This window comes from Castor canadensis, chromosome 18 (assembly GCF_047511655.1).
Source record: "Castor canadensis chromosome 18, mCasCan1.hap1v2, whole genome shotgun sequence".
Classification (NCBI taxonomy): Eukaryota; Metazoa; Chordata; class Mammalia; order Rodentia; family Castoridae; genus Castor; species Castor canadensis.
Genome location: NC_133403.1, coordinates 38,711,203 through 38,727,675, shown reverse-complemented (window position 1 = coordinate 38,727,675; position 16,473 = coordinate 38,711,203). Strand labels below are relative to the sequence as shown.

At 41.7% G+C, this 16,473-nt stretch overlaps 1 protein-coding gene across 10 annotated transcripts in view; it reads right to left on the bottom strand.

Moving 5' to 3' along the window:
• Positions 1-16,473, bottom strand: part of Atxn2 (ataxin 2) — a 94,397-nt gene that overhangs the window by 69,134 nt on the left and 8,790 nt on the right. The gene's annotated exons all lie outside the window — the stretch shown is intronic.

Genomic DNA, 16,473 nt, shown 5'->3' with positions numbered 1-16,473 from the left:
GAATCTATAATGTGGAACCTGACAATGTCTAAGGCTTTTTCTATGAGAAAAGATTAGGCCTCCTCAGAATTAAAAATTAAGATATTAATAAAGTGAAATGGTGTATTTCTTATAAACATTAGCTCTTTGGAACAACAGGACTGGAATCTCACTTTAATAAAGTGATCACGTCCTCAAAACAAGCCAAAGTTTGAAACATTCAGGGAAAAGTACAATTTAGGTCCAAAGGTCTAGGGGCATGACTTGTGCATCCCCTGTAGAGCAACATGGTCTTAACTCCTGAAACCAGGGCCAGCTTGGTCTCAAACTCTTACCTTCCTCACCTTCTCATCTAGAAAATAATGGCTTAGACCAAATGACCAAGGTTTCTTTCATTTCTAGCATTCCGACTCTAAATCTTTGCCTCGCACATAGGACAAAGGCAGAATTGTTTTTGCTTGCTTTTATTTTCTTGGTTTGTTTGAGGCAGGGTCTTGCTATGACCCTAGGCTGGCCTGAAATTCTCGATCCTCTGGCCCGCGGAGTCCCAAGAACTAAGATTACAGGCAGCACCACCACACCCATACCAGAGAAATTCTTAAATCCCAAGGAATTTGAGGAATCACTTACAGAACTTACTATGTACTAGATACTATGAGAAGCATTTCACTGCATTCCATTTACTCTACCACAGGAAACTGATTCTCAACAGTTAAATTTCCACTAAAGCCATTCAGTTCATAGGCAGTAGATCTGGAACTGAAACCACGGCTATCTGATCCCACATCCAGACTTCATTTCTGGGCCTACGTTACCTCTTGGAAATTCTATTACATGGGATAAACTGGCTGCACTCTTCAACTTCACACTTAGTTCTAACTGAATTTCCATGCTTTGTGAAACATTTAAATTTACTATTTTTCTCTGTATGTACAGCCTATACCAAAAAGCTTAAAACAGCTAAATTTTGCATGGAAGGATTATCTTATCCTGGTGGCTGCTGAGATGACAATGTATCCTTAAACACATATGGTCTCCCATAAAGATATGTCAAAGGCTAATACTTGAGTCTTTTACAGACCTGCACTATGTTTTTAAATTGTTTACACAGCTGTATCTTTGACTAATAAAAAGCAACAATTTAATAATCTATCAGTTCAACCAAGAAAACAATAAAAGACTCAAGGTGGCTGGACACCAGTGACTCACATCTATAATCCTAGCTACTTGGGAGCCTGAGATAGGGAGGATCACTGTTCGAGGACAGCCTGGGCAAATAGTCCATGAGACCCCATCTCCAAAATGACCACAGCAAAATGAACTGGAGGTGTGGTTTGAAGCCCTAAGGTCAAACGCCAGTCCCACATGCACACACAAAAATGCCTCCTTGTGGCATAAAGTAACACAGGACTCAGAAGCCACTGACTTCCACTTGCCCTATCAGATCCGCGAGGCAGTTAGGTGCCCAAGAGTAACGTTAGCACACCAGTGCACATTCTCTGAGAATGATGGAAATTCAAATTCTTTTCCTTCATGTGTAGACCCAGATTATCCTTTAATTTTCTCCATTAGCATTTCAGACCAAATCACCTACTTCATATATTACTTCAAGATGAGCATCCCTTCTTGGACATGCTTGAGACCAGAAGGGTTTAGGATTTCAGATTTTTTTCAGATTTTGGAATATCTTGGGGACAGAATTCAAGTTTAAACATTCATTCATGATTCATATGCATATCACACACACAGGATTAAGATAACTGTATACAGTACTTCAGGTATACTTGCATTTGAACTGCAATCAGTCATATGAGATCAAGTACAAAATTTGCACTTATGCTGGGAAAGGTGGCTCACACCTGTAATCCTAACCACTTGGGAAATAAAGATCTGAAGACTGCAGTTCAAGACCAGCCTGGGAAGAAAGCTCAACCAATAAAAACCTGGGCATGGTGGCACCACACACCTGTCATCCTAGCTTCTTAGAATCTTTAACCAGGAGAACTGAAGCCCAGGCCAGCCCAGGCATAAACTCGAGACCCTATTCAAAAGTAAATAAAGCAAAAGGGCTGGGGAGATGGCTCAGTGGTAGGGTGCCTGTCTTGCAAGTGTAACACCCTGAGTTCAAACCCCATAATTGCACCAGGTGCCTGTAATCCTAGTTAATCAAGAGGCAGAGATCAGAAGGATCACAGTTCTAAATCAGCCCAGGTAAATAGTTTGTGAGCCCCTTATCTTGAAAACACCCAACACAAAACAGGGCTGGTGGTGTGGCTCAAGGTGTAGGCCCTGAGTTCAAACCCAAGTACTGCAAAAAAAAAAAAAAAAAAAAAGAAAGAAAAAAGAAAAGCATTTGCAGATGTGATGAAATAAGAGGCTGGATCTAATCTATAGTGTACAGGAAGCATGTGCGCAGAACACAGAATATATACCATGGGTTTATTCTATCTGTTAAATCCCAAGTGTGGTGAATTCGGCATAAAAGTGACATTATTTCTTTAAAAAATAAATGCTAAGTGAAATAAAAAAACAGTATGGATGGAAAGAGGAACTACTGCAAATTTAAAGACACAGGCTGGTGTGTCTCAGTGGCAGAGCATGTGTTGGCCCTAGGTTCAATCTTCAGCGTGTGCACACAAGACACAATAAACCAGGTGTGGTACTTCTGCCTATAATCTCAGCACTGAGGTGGCTGAGGAGAGAGCATGGAGCATTTGAGGTCATTGGGCTACAGATAGAGAGCCTGCCTCAAAAAAAGTAAAAACAAACAAAAGACACATAAATCAAAATGCAATTAGCAGGACTTCTTGATTTCAAACCTAAGTACAAAGATACAGTAATCAAAACAGCATGATACTGGAGGTTAAAAAAAAAAAAAAACCATAAAAAACAATGAAACAGGATAGAAAGCCCTAAAAAAACTTCTGGATAGCAGTAATACTTTCCAGGAAAGCTTAATACGTATCTAATTGAGAAATGTGAAAGCGCTCTTGCTCATTTAACTTTTTTAAGGGAGGATGCTGAGGATTGAACCCAGGGCCTCATGAATGCTAAGCATAAACTCTGGCAATGAACTACACCCTGACCCCTCATTTAAATATCCTAACACTTCATATTGGATTTATTTTTGACAGTACACGTTTGAATTCAGGACCTCACGCTTGTCAGACAGGGGCTCAACCACATGAGCTAATGCCAGCCTTTTTTGTGTGTGTTGGGTATTCTGAGATAGGATCTCGTGAACTATTTGCCTGGCTGCCTTGGAACTGTGATCCTCCTGCTCTCTGCCCCGAGGAGCTGGGATTAGAGGCGTGAGTAAGCAGTACTGGGGACAGAACCTAGGCACGTTGGCCCATGCTCAGTAAGCGCTCTACCACTGAGCTATACCCAACCCCTTCAGACTGGAGTTCAACAGAGATTTATCTACCTATGAAAACGCAAGGGATTGCACCAAATGCACACTTGATGAAAAATGCCATGAACAAGTTCCACAAAGGCAGGGACCGTTATCACTGAATCAAAAGCACCCAGCTCAAAATTAAAGTGGAAAGTTCATTAAAATAGACCAAAGAGATATATATGCAACTTGGGAATCTCATTTAAATGCTGACTCCAGTGAACTATAAAACATAAAATAAAATTGGGCTGGAGCTGTGGTTGAAGCGGCACAACATCTGCCTAGCAAGTGGGAAGCCTAGTACAGCCAAAAAAAGAAGAAAAGAAAATCATGAAATAACTATGCAGTAAGCCAAAAAAAAAAAAAAAAAAAAAGAACAAAAAGAAAAAATGAAGGGCACACTCACTGGACAGGAAAAAGAAAGAAGACATTATGGTTATTTACGAACAAAATTTTAAAAGAATTAAAAAAAAAAAAACCTACACTAGAAATAATGATGAAGTTTAGAAAAGCCACAGGATACAAAGTCCAACATGTGATATAAAAATTACCTACAGTAGCAATGAACAACTAAAAATTGTTACTATAGTTGGGCGCCAGTGGCTCACACCTGAAATCCTAGCTACTCAGGAGGCAGAGATCAGAAGGATCATGGTTCAAAGCCAGCCCAGGCAAATAGTTCATGAGACCCTATCTCAAAAATACCCTTCACGAAGAAGAGCTGGTGGAGTGGCTCAAGGTGAAGGCCCTGCATTCAAATTCCAGTACCACAAAAAGAAAAAAAAATATTGTAAAATAACATCACTTATGGCAGCACTGAAAAAATGCTTTACTTTGGGATGATAAAAATGTTCTGAAACTAGACAGTGGTGATGATTGCACAGTAGCATAACTTAAAAATAGCCAATGGCAAATAAGTGAACCTCAACTGTTACCTCACACCATATTCAAAAAACGAAAATGGTCAGGTGCCGGTGGCTCACGCCTGTAATCCTAGCTACACAGGAGGCAGAGATCAGGAGGATCTCGGCTCGAAGCCAGCCTGGGCAAACAGTTCAAGACACCCTATCTTGAAAAACCCTTCACAAAAAGAGGCTGGTGGGGTGGCTCAAGGTATAGGTCCTGAGATCAAGTTCCAATACCACAAAAGAAAGAAAAAAGAAAATGGATCAATGACCTAACCATGAAAGTGTTAAATAAAACTTTTAATAGAAAATAGGGGGAAAAATCTTTGTGCCCCTGTGTTGGACAAAGATTTCAGACAGGGGAGAAAAAAAAATGCAAAGCATAAAAGCAAAAGCAAAAAAAGATAAAATAAATTCAACTTCATCAAATTCTCAAATTGTCTGTTCTTCTAAAGAAACTGCAGGAAGCTGGCATGGAGAAACATGCCAGTAATCCCCACTGGGAGGCTAAGGCAGGCAGCGGGATCAAGAGGTCTGGGCTACATAGCAACACGCTGTTTAGAACAGTAAGAAAGAGGAAAGTACGAAAATGAAAAGTCAATCCACAGAAGGAAACATCTGCAAAACATACATCGGACACGGACTTATTTTGTAGAATATACAAAGAACTTTTTTTTTTTTTTTTAAGCAGTACCGAGGTTTGAACTCGGGGCCTCATACTTGCTAAGCAGGGGCTCTTACCACTTAAGCCACATCCTTTTTTGTGATGGGTTTTTTCAAGATAGGGTCTCATGAACTATTTGCCTGGGCTGGCTTTGAGCCCTTAGCCTCCTGATCTCTGTCTCCTGAGTAGCTAGGATTACAGGCTACTCAGGATTACAGGTACGGACCACTGGCTTAAAGAACTCAATTTATTAATAAGATAAATAGCCCAATAAATGGGCAAAAGACTTAAACTGTCACTTAACCCAAGATTTATTAGATAAAATTAAAAGACTGACAGTCATAAATGCTAGTGAGGATGCTGTGCAACCTGAAACACACTGCTGATTGGAATGCAAAATGATACATTCATTTTGGAAAAAGTCTGACAGCTTCTCATAAAGTTAGGCACAATTACAAAGAACAGCAATTCCACTTCTAGTTATCTAAGAGCAATGAATGTGACCTTGCAGAGGCAGCTTGTCCATTGTGTTAGACTTTTTGTCTCTGTGATAAATACCTGAGAGCAAACAACTTAAGGGAAGGACTTATTTTGGCTCAAGGTTTCAGTCCCTGGTCAGCTGTCTCCATTACTGTGAACCTGAGGCTAGGCAGACTATCATGGAAGTGAGAGAATGGTAGAGCAGAAGTGTTCGCCCTACACAGACCGGAAGCAGGAAAGTGAAGGGACAGATACATCTTTCCAGGGCCAGTCCCCAGTGACCTACGACCTCCAAGGAGGCCCCACCTCTACTTTTCACATCCCAAAAATCTCATCATAGTATGACTCCATCAGGCATTGAGAGCCATGGATTAGGTCAAGGTCCTGAGGATGCAACCACGTCCCAAAAGCCTATCAGCTGACAACCAAGCCCCAATACATGAGCCTGCGGGGCAAGTTTCATATCCAAGCCAGAACACTCAAAATAGCGCCACACCGGAAATAACCCAAATGTCCATCACCTGTGAATGAATCTATGAACTAGGGTGATACAACTTAACTATAAAAAATGACTCATTAATCAAACTACGAGTTACTGAAATAGGCTACACACAACACTGATAAATTCTGAAAGCACTGTGAAAGAAGCCAGACACAAAACACTGAAGAGTGCATGACTCCATTTACGTGACATTCAAGGTAAATCCATAGACAAGTCAAGGATTTCCAGGTGTTGAAGACAGGAAATTTACTACAAAAGCGCCAGAAACTTTATGGGTGGAATCTGAATTGTGGTACTGGTGACACGTGTGTGTGTGTACATATAGATACATTTGTCAAAACCCATAAAACAGAAGAACATGGAGGTGCATACCTATAATCCTAGCTCTCAGAAAGCTGAGGCAGTAGAGTTGTGAGTTTGAGGCAGCCTGGCTACATAGTGAGGCTCTATTTAAAAAAAAAAAGCATTATATGTATTCTAAATTATACCACTCAGGGCCTAGTGCTTGCTAGGCAGATGCTCTACCACTTTAGCCATGACCCTGGTCCCTCTTTAAATTTTTAAGTGGGAAAAAATCTGAACTGACTAGATACTAAATACCAAGGAATTAACATTTTTACCTATACCAATGGTATATATTTTTAAACCTTTCATTCTCTTAGAGATATGTATTGAAATATTTACAGAAAAAATGACCTGCAATCAGAAATGGCTTCAAAATAATGTGGGAGGTTATAGTTATCAGGACAGTACAATACTGGCATTAAATCAATATACAGATCAATGAAACAGAACTGACAGTCTAGAAATAAACTCTGTCACTTACAGTCAAACAGTGCTTGGCATGAATGCTTGGACAATTCAATGGGGACAGGAAAAGTCTTCTCGAAAACTGTGCTGGGACAACTGGATAACCACACACAAAAGAAATAAAGTTGGACCCCAACATCCTACCATGTATAAATATTAATTCAGCCGGGCATGATGATACATGCCTGCCATCCTAGCACTCCGGAAGTGAAGAAGGAGTATGGCAAGTTCCTGGCCAGTCTGGGCTAAGGAGACCCTGCCTCAAGACAAACAACAACAAATCTCAAAACAGATTAAAGACCTAAAATACTACAGCTAAAAACTACAAAACTCTTAAGAAAATTAAATATGGGGGTCCTGTGGCTAAATTATAGAGGAGATCTCAGACGGAAAACCCAGAGCAGTAGAACAGCAGAGTGCAGTGCTTGAAATCAATGGACTACTCCACCACTTCAGATAACTCTGGTTCAAACCCTGCTTCAGCCACTTACTAAGGCCACAAGAAGTTTACTGAGCCACCATGCTCCCAGTTTGCTTATCTATTAAACAGAAACAACAGGAAAGGCCATTGTGATAATCAAATAAGATAATAACAAAGAGATTAGAGGATATTGTGAAGATCAAATAAAAAGCAAAAGACTATATACATACATATATATATATATATATATATATACGTACATGTATTCATTTGGTCAAAGCTTCTTATACACTTTAAAATGGAAGCATGGCTCAAGCAGTAGAGCGTGACTAACAAGTGCAAAGCCCTGAGTTTAAACCTAAGCACCACCAAGAAAATGAAATATAAAAATAAAACACAGAGATTACTGTTCTTCAGTTTACTTCATTTAAGATGTAAGATAGCACCACATGGAGAATACACTCAGAAATGGCACCTTGTGGAAATATTTACTGAACAAGCAAGGTGAACACAGCCTTGCCCTGAGGCAGCTTACACCTCAGAGTTTATGACTAGGACAGAAAGTACCGAAATTAACAAGTGTAAATACACAGGAGCAATCCAAAGGCAGGCATCCTGATAATCACAGACCTTATGACATGTGGGGGAAGCACAGCTTCTATTGGCACTGCCGCCACACAATGTGATGTCCAACGCTTCCTTCATTTCCCCATCCCGCTCACTCACCACCATCTTTCAACACTGTAGCTCTACGTGTCATCCACTAGTACACACCACTTCAACAAGCCTGGGTAACACTCACAATTTCACTGATCCAGGATTCTAGAATCGCAAGTTATCTAGACCTTAATTTCTTTTAGTACACGAAGAATACCACACACTTCCAACCCATCCCAGAAGTGGTGAAAGAAAGGTCTTCACTCCAGATAGTCACAAGGCTGGCTCCTTCTAGGTTTCAACTTAAAAATTACTTGCTCTGTCAAACATTACCACTCTGTCAAAGTAGCTCCCCATCCACTATTCTACCGCTCTGTTTTAATACTTAACATCTACTGCTTAGTATCTCAAACTGTCACGTTTATGATGTGTCCACATAGTTTCTGTCTGCCCACCCATCAACACCTGAACATAAATTTCATGAGAGCAGACGCCTCAGTGGGTGCTGTTCACCACTGTGAGCCTAGGACTTAAGAAACAAGCCTGGCACACGCCTCATGATCCACAGGGGTTTGTTCCCGAATCCCACAGCCGAGGTACAGTGCTCGAGTCCTTGTACAACGGCACTGACGAGTGTCAAACCCGCACATACCCTCCCGCATACTTAAGGCATCTCTCAATTACACTAGCAATCCCCTGTAAATGCTGTGTACAGAGTAGTTATAATGTATTGCTTAGGGAACGATTACAAGAAAAAAGTCTGTATCCACTTAATATAGAAGCAATTTTTTTTTTTTTAAAGACTGGGGTCCACTATGATACTCAGGATTATCTCAAGCTCATAAGTTCAAGTGATCTTCCTACCTTAAGCTCCTGAGTAGCTGGGACTTTGCATGCCTGACTTCAAGTATTTTTGATGTGCAGGTGGCTGAATCAGCAGATCTAGCCCTGTAGATGCAGAGGGCAGAGCATGTCCTGAATTGCTGAGTAAGTCTATAGCACACTCTATGTGTTTACACCAAGTGCTGACTACTTATTCAGTTTCTCTATGGAAAAACTACAGGTGTCAAGAAAAAGGACAATTAGCTAAAAGCTAGCAATCTACTCCCAGGTCTTCCTATTAACTCTTTTTGCTCCTCCCATTTCAGGGCTTTATTATTATCATCACTGTTAGAAAGAGAAATTCTGTAACTAACGCTAATTCACTATTTCTTACCAATGAGTCAAACAAGGTGGCAGTAGGAAGCAGGCCATAACAATCCAGATTTAGAATAAAGTTTTATTTTATTAAAAAATCAAGGTGGGCTGGCACATCTAAATTCACACAGGATTAATATAGTCACACAATCACGTAGAATCACTGTTTCAGAACAACGACCATCCACATAAGCACTAACTTCACTTCACTTGGGTTCTGGCCCAACCACTTCCAAGCTCTGTGACTTTAACCTCATGGGCTGAGCTAGCTTCAATTTCAACACCTACAAAATGGGGGAAAAATAGTACCTTCTCAAAAAAGCCAGTATCTCCTCACATAGATGTGAACGTTAAGAATTTCACATGGACAAGTCTGGCTTCAGCATCTGGCACACCTATTAAGCGTTTAACACTGTTAATGATTATTTTCATCTAAGTGTATTGTAATATGATGAAAACTCTCCAACTTAACTCTCCATATGAAGGTTTATTTAAAGGAAGAGATAAAACTCCACACACAGGTAGAAAAGGATCTGGGGGGGCCAGTATAATGCTATCCAGACAGAAATTTCAGGAGCGATGAAAATGTCCTGTATTGTGCCACCCAATATGGTACACATGGCAGTGAGCAACTGAGATGTAGCTGGCCTGATGGAGGAATTGCAATGTTTACATTTTAATTAACTTGATTTTAAATTGAAGGTGGCATTTGTTAAGCAGCCACCATGATGTACAGTGTCATTCTGGTTCCCCTCCTTGAGCTTTCTCCAGACAGGAATGCCTCCTGACAGTGAACTCAAGTCTCAACCAGTGCTTTGCCCATTGGTGGCTGGTTTATCCACTGGCAGGTGGCTTATCCATCCAGGGGGCCTTTTTTAATGCCCTTCAAATGATTGCAACTGGTGATGAAAGGGGTTATAGATGAAATAAGCCTGCCCATGGAGATACACAGGCTCATCATACTGCTGCAGTTTTATGTGTGTCAATATTTTCATTTTAAAAATCACACCAGTGTCTGTTTCAAGCTTGCTTCCTTTTCTTTTCTTTTCTTTTGGAGGTTACGGCGTTTGAACTCAGGGCCTTGCACTTGGCACTTGTCTACCACTTGAGCCACGTCTTCAACCCTACATCATTTTTTAACTACGAGTTTTTCAGATCTGTCTGTCTACTTTCAGCAAGTCCTTCTCCAATTCTTCAAACAAATCATGAACTAAAGTTTTGTATACTTTTCAAAACTGTTTGTTCCCTGTCTGGAAAGTCTCTTCTCTTCCATGGCCTAGCCGAAAAACAGCTTGTTATTCTTCAAGATACAGCTCAAACCTCACAGTTTTGAAGCTTTTTCCCTTCACTGCCCACCCAAGGCAGTCACTCCCTCCCTCCTTCATGCTACCAGTTCACACTATCTGCATACCTGCCTTCCCTAGTATAAGAAATAACTTAGAAGCAAAGATAGTTTTATTCATCTTTGTCACAGTCCCAGTCTGAGTTTCAACTTTTTATTGGACTAATGAACAATATACAAGTTCAACAAAATGCTAGAATGACCAGGTGTGGTATCACACTTCTGTTATTCCAGCACTCGGAAGGCTAAGACAGGAGTTTGAGGCCAGCTTGAGCTACACAGCAAGACCTTGTCTCAAAAAAAGCTAGGCTGCATGCAGTCATTTTCCACTGTAGCACACAAAGCCCACCACCACAATGTCTCAGCCTTGACTTTGCTTGTGTGGTTTTTACTGATTACCAAACATATTAGTAAGAACACCTATAAATTGAGCCAAGTGAAGTGGCAAACCCCTGTAAACCTGCAATTCCAGCACCCAAGAGGCTAAGGGATGGAGAGTTCAAGATCACCCTGGGCTACACAGCAATATCCTGTCTTTTAAAAAAAAAAAAAAAAAAGACAAAAGGTTACTGAACATGTGTGCTGCACACCAGGCACTGATTTAAGCATAACACGTAAAATCCATTTAATCCGAATCATCACTTGAGGAAGAAATTCAAGCCCACATGAAATAACTTGTCCTATACAACAAGAAAGGTGACTGTGGACAAGACAGCAAAGCTCCTGATCCTGGGTGAAGTCAAGATGACATGTCAGGATGATCTCCAAGCGAGCTTCCAGTTCTCAATGTCCATGTGATGAAGGGAAAATGGATGCCAAACAGAAGAAGTCTCACCAGAAAAAAAGAAAAGGTAACTCGAGCCATTCTGTGTGAAGCAGTCAGAGGGAAAATGTTAATCTTTTGTTCTTGTAATGTGTAGCAAGCTAGTATGGAAAACCATGAAACATGTCCTTAATTAAGAAAGCAAACTTGTCCAGGACAAGGTAAGCTCTTTTTTTTTTTTTTAAACAGGATTAGTAAAAGTAAGCGAGAAGCAGCTTTGGGCAGATCTTAAAGGATGAGAATGAGGATCTAGAAAGGCAGAACAGTGATGGGGGAGCAGGTAGACTAAACTGGAGAAGACCTCCCCGGGAGGTAAGGCGAAGACCGTCTTCAACTAAATGGATTTCAAGCTTCTGAAGTTAATGGACCAAGTAACCAAAGAGTAAAGTGGGGTACTATCGGGGCTCAGCAAATGCCCGTGAGCTGTGCCCTATACAAGGCTCAGGGCTCAAAATGCTTTCTTTTTGTTTCTGATGCTGCAGATGGAACCTAGGGCCTAGTGTATGCTAGACAAGCACTGAACTACACCTCCACCCTTAAATATTAAGATTTTTTTTTTGTAGTTCTGGGATTTGAACTCAGGGCCTCTTGCTTGCTAGGCAAGCACTCTGCCACTTGAGCCACACCCCAAGCCCTTTCTGCTCTGGTTCTTTTGGAGATAGGCTCTTGCTCGTTGCCTAGGTGGGTCGAGACCTGCTACTTCAGGCTTTCCACCATAGCTGGAATGACAACATGCTCCACCACACCCAACTACTGGTTAAGATGGAGTCTTGAGACCCATACGCCCAGGCTGGCCTCAAACCTTGTTCCTCCTAACTTCGGCCTCCCAAGTAGCTAGGACTACTGCATGAGCCACTGGCACCATGCTTGGGATTTTTTTTTTTTTTAATACAAAAGAAGAACAACATGTAGAAAGTGACTATACGTGGCCTGCAAAGCCTGAAATATTTACTATCTGGCCCTTTACAAAAAAAGTTTTCCCCGAGATAGACCATGGAAAGCTTTGAAGGCAGAGCCCCTCTGGCTTTAGAACAGGGTTATTTTTTGAAGAGAGTAGTGGCCCAACAAAAATAGAGTTGAGGGGCTGGTAGAGTGGCTCAAACGGAAGAGCGCCTGCCTAGCAAGCGTGTCGCATGAGTTCAAACCCTAATGGGGCCAAAAAGAAAAAAAGAACAGAGTTGAAGTCTAGTACCAAAAGGTAGGGTAGGCTAACCTAGTGGGCAAAATTAATGCACTACAGTAACTAAGAATAGATACGTGCTTTCTTGGCATTGTTTGACCCATACAAGTAACTTCCACATGACCAGGAATTTCCCTAAAGCCATGGGGAACAGGAATTACTTCCAAAATCCCAGTATCCTCCCTCTGGAGAATATGCTGCTGAGGTCTTATCCTCGCCAGCTTGTGCAGCCTCCCAAACGTCTAAGCCAGGGGAAGAGTGGAGAGGTGGGTTTTATTCCACAGTTCTCCTATACAAACATCCTAACTGGTGTTTGGGTCTTAGCTCCAACCACAAACACCTTAACACATCGTCTTAACGCATCCTCTGGTATACTCACAAGGACTATCTGCTAAACGGCCGAGTAGAGATCCCTAACCACCATTTAGAACACTTTCCAGATTTTAACATTAAAAAGAAACTAAGCATTGAAACAAACTTTGAAATGCAAATTTCAAAACAACTTTGAAGTGCACTTGCTTTGAAATGCAAGCTCACCGACAAGTTGAGAACTATCAGGACTGCAGCAAGTTCAGCTGAAGCCATAGCTAGCAATGAGGACTGGTTGATTTTCTTCACTGAATTTTTACCAGTTTTACACAGATTTACACTAGAAGCAAAAACCCTGAAGTCTTTCACAGTTCGAACCCCAGCTCCATCACTTCCTAGCTCTTTGAGCTTGGGGGGCAGTTTCTCTGAACCACCACTTTCTCATCTATAAAATGGCTATGCACCACCAACCTGACAGGCTTGGCACTTGCGAGGATGAACGGATATATACATGATACAATGGGCACAATTCCTGGATCCTAACAGGCACACAATAAAGGGTAACTGTTATTACTGAACAGAAAGTTCTTCATAAATGGTTCTTACATCATAAAAATCTGAGCTTTTTTTCCCTCCAGGAAAATTGGCTAGAAATGCTGGGAGTTTTACATATCGGGGGAGGGGAGGCTTTACATAAATAGGAGTTATTTATTTCCTGACCTTTAAGATTGAGTTAAAACATATGCAGCCCCGCTAGCTCAGTGGCTCAACTAGTAGAGTGCTTCCCTTGCAAGCATGAGGTCCCAAGTTCAAACCCCAGTACCACCAAAAAAATTAAATTAAATTTAAAAATTGCCAGTGACTCACACCTGTAATCCTAGCTACTCAGAAGGCAGAGACCAGCAGGATCGTGGTTCAAAGCCAGACCAAGCAAACAGTTCTAGAGACCCCATCTTGAAAAAACCCAACATAAAAAAGGGCTGGCAGAAAGGCTCAAGCGGTAGAGTGCCTGCCTAGCAAACCTGAGTCCCTGAGTTCAAACCCCAGTGCCACCAAAAAAAAAACCCACAGAGACAGAGAAAAGAAGAAACTAGTGCTACACACAGTTATAATGAATCTATAAGCACCCTGCTGGATCTATAAGCACCCTGGCATATGAGAGAAGCCAGGCATGAGGGGCTGTGTGCTGTATGACTCCATGACATTCTAGAAAAGACCATGGCATAAAAACAGGAAACACATCAGTGACCACCAGTGCTGAGGAAAGTGCCTGCAGTGGCAGGAGGCCCAACACCCTGACTGGTGGCAGCTACACGACTGTGTATATCCATCTAAACTCAAGAACTGTAGTTAAGGTAAATATCTTACGTAAATTATACCTCAATACACTTAAAATATAACAATCTACAACAATGTCTCTAGCAATTTGAGCTAAATAACAGTGCAGTAAGCAATGAGAGAAGTCTCATCTGCATATCGATTTTTTCCAAAGATCAAAACAGACAGCCGGGTGCTGGTGGCTCACGCCTGTAATTCTAGCTACTCAGGAGGCAGAAATCAGGAGGATAGCAGTTTGAAGCCAGCCTGAGCAAATATCTTGAAAAAGCTCAAGGTGAAGGCCCTGAGTTCAAGCCCCAGTACCGCAAAAAAAAGGGACGGTTTTAAAGTTTACAGAACCAACAAATGAACGTTCTCTTGGACATTTCTCCCCAAAAGGTAATCTTCTCTTAATAATCTTCAAGTGCCTCAATCCTGTAATCCCAGATACTCAGGAGGCAAAGACAAGGAAGACTGCAGGAAATAGTATGAGATTCTACCTCAAAAACAACCAACACAAAAAAGGACAGGTGTAGTAGCTCAAGTGGAAGGGCACCTGCCTAGCAAACACCGGAGCCTGAGTTCAAACCCAGGTACCACCAAAATAATAACAGTAATCAATATTATTAATAATAATAAATACCAATAATAGTAAGTGTTTAGAGATGCCTTTAGACCCTGCATTCAGTGGACCCTGGCCCTGCAACACTGTGTGGAGGGCTTGACAGGTTTCCTCAGGAGCATTTTTTTTTTTTTTCCGTTTGTTTCTGTAGGTTTGGTTTAATAGGCTGGTTTTCTGTTATTGTTTCAGAACAGTTTCTTGCTACGTAACCCAGGTTGTCCTCAAATTCTTGTCCTCCTGCCTTCACCTTCCCAGTAATGGGATTGCAGACATGCACCATCACGTCTGGCCACAGTAGCATTTTTAACTCCCAAATTAATACTTTTTGTGGAAAACTTCTAAGTTTTTTTTTTTTTTGGTGTTGGGATGGAACCCATGATCCCATGCATGTTAGGCAAGTGCTCTACCACTGAGCTACATCCCAGCCCAAGCTTTTCCATTTTATCCATCAATTCTCTTTATCTTTCACTGGTTACCAACTAAGTAAACATGACACTTTTGCTCCCTGTTTTTCAGACTAAGTTGTCTTGTCCCAAGCCATCATTTTCCTACTACTTAGTTGTTTTTAAATCTGTCATTTCTACCATAATTCAATGCTTCTGATACTGTCAGTACTCACTACTGCTGCACTGAAAGGCAGCATTAGCAACAAACTTAAGTTCCAGTGTTGCAAACACACATTTGAAAAATGATGGCAATGGCTGGCCGTGAATGTGACCACGAACAGCAAAAAGCCATGCTCTCTGGGTGTAACTGCTCCTTTCTCGAGAGTTCACCCTAAGCTGGAAGTCTGTGAGCAGAGGGCTCTGCACTCCAGCACAAAGCCCTGTGCAGTGCTCATGTCAGCAGCAGACACTAGAAAAACTGGAACAGTACAGAGAACGTCAGCATAGACCCTGCACAATGATTATCCGTCAATCCGTGAAGCTTCCATGTTAAAGAAAGCACGTGCAATGAATACCAACAAGCCACAGCTTCCAAAAGCTCCAGGGCAGGGATGGAACAGCTCTCCTCCAGTAAGACCCTCAGGGGCAAGCCCTCAGAGACAAGACTGCGATGTCGACTCCGACTCCGACTCTTCGACTCCCGTTGAAGAGTCGCGGGCGCTCAGTGAAGGGACATGACTGTCAAGCTCAATAGTCTGCATCTGATTCAGCCAGAAATAAAGCCACTTGAAGTTACTCAACAGAAAGGGGACCCAATGCAAGGTGTTTGGGGGAGGTCCTTCTGGCTGCTGAATATGCAGGATAACTTGGAACAGAAGTGTCTGGACACGAACAGAACAATCAGGAAGCTCGCTAAAAAGTCTACGTATTGGGGGAAAGGTGAGGCCAGGGTGTAGTTCAGTGGTGGAGTGCACACTCAGTACATGTGAGGCCCTGGATCTAATCCCCAGCATAAGAAGGAGGGAAAAAAGCCAAAAAAAGAAGAAGAAAGAAAAGGACCTCATGCTAATGCCAGCTATGTAGCCAGTGACACTCTGGCAAACCCCCTTGGCCTTAGTTTCTTTACCTGCAAATAGACTGAGTACTAAAAAAAGCCACCAGAAACCACCACAGGACAATGCCCAGGTGAAAGCGGTAATTCTTCCTTCCTTTTCCCTTCCTTTCAGAGAACTCCCTTCTCTGATCAGCGATCAGCTTCAACTGGAGTGTTGCCTCTGTTCTATAAAGTTCTGTACACAGGTCCCAAGTTTTTGAAGGGGTAATCTTTGCTCATGTCTTAAGAAGTAGTAACAGTATTTTAATAAACATTTAAAATACAGACCACACGCACACAATCACCAGAGCCCTTCCAACTTCAGATCTGTGCAATTCTCAATTGAAAGCCTACTATACACTAAGAATGGAATGTAAAGAGAATTCTGT